The sequence below is a fragment of the Hyposmocoma kahamanoa genome, unplaced genomic scaffold (assembly GCF_003589595.1).
Source record: "Hyposmocoma kahamanoa isolate Upper Pololo Valley unplaced genomic scaffold, ASM358959v1 220, whole genome shotgun sequence".
NCBI lineage: Eukaryota > Metazoa > Arthropoda > Insecta > Lepidoptera > Cosmopterigidae > Hyposmocoma > Hyposmocoma kahamanoa.
The window spans coordinates 1,445,030-1,447,664 of NW_020653740.1; the positions used below are offsets into that span (position 1 = coordinate 1,445,030).

Sequence of the window (2,635 nt, forward strand, 5' to 3'; positions counted from 1 at the left end):
TTATCATCATCATCATCAGCCGGAAGACGTCCACTGCTGAACATAGGCCTCCCTCAAAGATTGCCAGACTAGCTAGTCGGACGCGACGGTCATACATCGGCTACTCGCGCCGCCCGTACCAAGTCATTTATCCATCTAGTAGGGGTCCGTCCCCCTTCCGGTTCGTGGTCTCCATTCGAGAACCATTCTGCCCCGACGGCCGTCAGTTCTACGAGCTATGCCCTGCCCACTGCCATTTCAATTTGCTAATCCTCTGAGCTATGTCAGTGACCTTCGTTCTTCTACGGATTTCCTTATTACTGATTCAATCACGCAGAGAAATGCCGAGCATTGCTTGCTCCATAGCTCGTTCAGTGACTTTGAGCTTTTTTATGAGGCCCAAAGTGACCATGTCTCAGAGCCATAGATCATCGCTGGTAACACGCACTGCTCGAAGACTTTCTTTAAGGACTGCGGTATTGCGGACGAGAAGACGTCCCGGAGCTTCTCGAAAACTGCCCAACAGAGTCGACGATTTACCTCTTCCTTGAAGTTGGCTCTGCCTAATTGGACGGTTCACGGACATAATCGTTAACAAAATTCGAGAGTAGAGTTTTCCAATGTTATAGGGGTGGGTATGACATGGACATTCGATATAAGTTTCGTCTTGTCCATGTTCATTTTTAGACCCACCTGTTGGGAAACTCTATTGAGGTCACCGAGCGTGATGCTAAGCTCCTCCAACGATTATGCCATGACAACAAAGCGAAGGTGAGTGATGTACTCGCCATTGCTGTTGATGCCTAGTTCTTTCCAGTCCAGTAACATGAAGGAATCTTCCAATACATTGGTAAACAGTTTCGGAGAAATGACGTCTCCCTGTCACACTTCTATTTGTAATTAGATAGGCTTTGTGCACTGGTCTTGGAGTCGAACCGACATAGTGGCGTTTCTGTACAAATATTTCAACACTTCGATGTATTGATAGTCAATGTGACGCCGTTGTAGAGACTGTAGCGCCGCCCAAATCTCGATCGAATCAAAAGCTTTCTCATAGTCCACAAACGCTAAGCTCAATGACAGGTTATACTCCTCGGTCTTCTGTATAACCTGTCGCAGTGTGTGGATGTGGTCTATCTAAGTCATCGAATCTGCGCGCGAGACGGTTCGTGATGACTTGTGAAAACAGCTTATAAACGTGGCTTAGTTTCTTCAGTAGGGTGTTATGTCCCTTTTTGAAGAAAAGTATCACCACGCTTCTAGTCCACGCAAGAACCTTCGAGTACGCTTCTAGCCCACGCAAGAACCTTCAAGTAAGACTGAAATAAAGAACTTCTGAAGAACAAGTTTTAGTACCTTTGATCCACCCGCAGTCAGAAGCTCGGATGTAATTTTATCTTCACCCGGTGCATTGTTGTTTTTTAGCTGTTTCAGAGCCATTCTAATTTCATACAGGCTGAAGTCCGGGATATCCTCAGTAAAGTGTCGGGTGAGCTTGGCTCTAGGATCTTTTGAATCAGCAACAAGCTGAGTAATCGAGGTATACAGTTGGCTACAGACCCTCTCGATCTCCGCCAGTACTTCTGGCTTGGACGATGTAACGCTACCATCCTCCTTCTTCAGCTTTGTAAACTGATTTTGCCCAATGACATGTCCCGTGCACTTTGGAGCCCTTGTTCTACTCTATGGTATCTTTAATATTATTGGTATTAAAGACCCGTATGTCGTGTCGCATGGACATCCATATGTGTCTATTGAGCTGTCTGTAAGCTTTAGTATTCTCAGAGGACTGCAGCGTCATAGTGCGTCGATTTGCCATTAGTTTGACAGTATGATCGGAGAGTTTCTGCGGCCTATCCTTGCTACGGGTCCTAAAAACTTGTCTCCACCAACCTGTTGCTAGTTTCGTTCACAGAGACGCAGTGCTGTAAGCAGTCGAAACGATTTTGAAGTTCGAGCCGAAACTTTTCGGGGTCATTTATATAGGCACCGCTGGGTCTCAGAGTAGACTTTTCACCAGACGTGACCTCTTAAATTTGTTTTCCGAAATTCGAAATTTTTAGGAATGAAATCTAAACAATCGTCACTTATACGATCGCTGGCCAGCACAAATTCTACCTCCGGCAAACTCGCGTCAAAGATCAATGCAAAACAAAGCAGTTTCGAATTGACGTTGCTTCGGTTCATTGAAATATATTAAATAAACATTTTTATTTTCCATTTATTAAAACTTTTTAATCAGCTATCTCTGGAAATACTAGTTATAAATGTAAAAAGTTATAGATGTGATTCGTATTTGATTATATTTTTTTCGAGAATGATTTGAGATTTCACCTCATTATTATAATCTGTCAAAACGGTCATCATAGCGTGCCGGTACTGTAATAAACTACAGTACATACAAACAACGACTTAGTACAAAAAAATAATTTATAGGGACCACCCCACAAAAAATGGGGAAAAGGCGTGACTTGGTTAAATTTACTTTAATTTCTGTAGTGTAACCAAGCATACCTAAATAATAGTATATTGACGCATATTGTTAAAATTTCATCAAAGATATGCAATTTAAACCGAAAATAGCACAAAATATAATATAGTAAATCACGAAACATTTTTAAAATTAACGCCAAACAATTTCTCGACATGATGAATT

At 42.4% G+C, this 2,635-nt stretch overlaps 1 pseudogene; it reads right to left on the bottom strand.

The window, feature by feature from the left end:
- Window positions 1–879: 879 nt before the first annotated feature.
- LOC113228046 lies at window positions 880–1,780 on the bottom strand (annotated as a pseudogene).
- Between the last annotated feature and the right edge of the window lie 855 nt (window positions 1,781–2,635).